Below are 429 nucleotides of genomic sequence, written 5' to 3' on the forward strand. Positions count from 1 at the left end.
GGTAAACCCCCCATTTTGCCGATTTTCGTGTGCTATAGTTCATGGATTTTTGGTGATATGGATTTCCGACATAATATTTGCCAAAATTTTTCGTGGACGTCCGCAAAGAGTTTAGCTATGGAGCCAATTAGCCCTAACAGAAAAATCGCCCCATTTTAAAGGTCATATGTGCCCCAGAGCAGGAAAACACCCAATTTTTCCGATTTTCGTGTGCTATAGTCCATAAACTTTTTGGTAATATGGATTTCGACATAAATTTTGCAAAAAAATTTCATGGATATCCTGTAAGACCTTAGATATGGAGAAAGTTAACCCTCACGGCCAAAACGTCCCATTTTAAAGGTCAAATGTGAACCAGAGCAGGAAAACCTCCAATTTTGCCGATTATCGTATGCTATAGTCCATGAACTTTTTGGTGATCTGGATTTC

Source organism: Solanum tuberosum, unplaced genomic scaffold (genome assembly GCF_000226075.1).
Source record: "Solanum tuberosum cultivar DM 1-3 516 R44 unplaced genomic scaffold, SolTub_3.0 scf00273, whole genome shotgun sequence".
Taxonomy (NCBI): domain Eukaryota; kingdom Viridiplantae; phylum Streptophyta; class Magnoliopsida; order Solanales; family Solanaceae; genus Solanum; species Solanum tuberosum.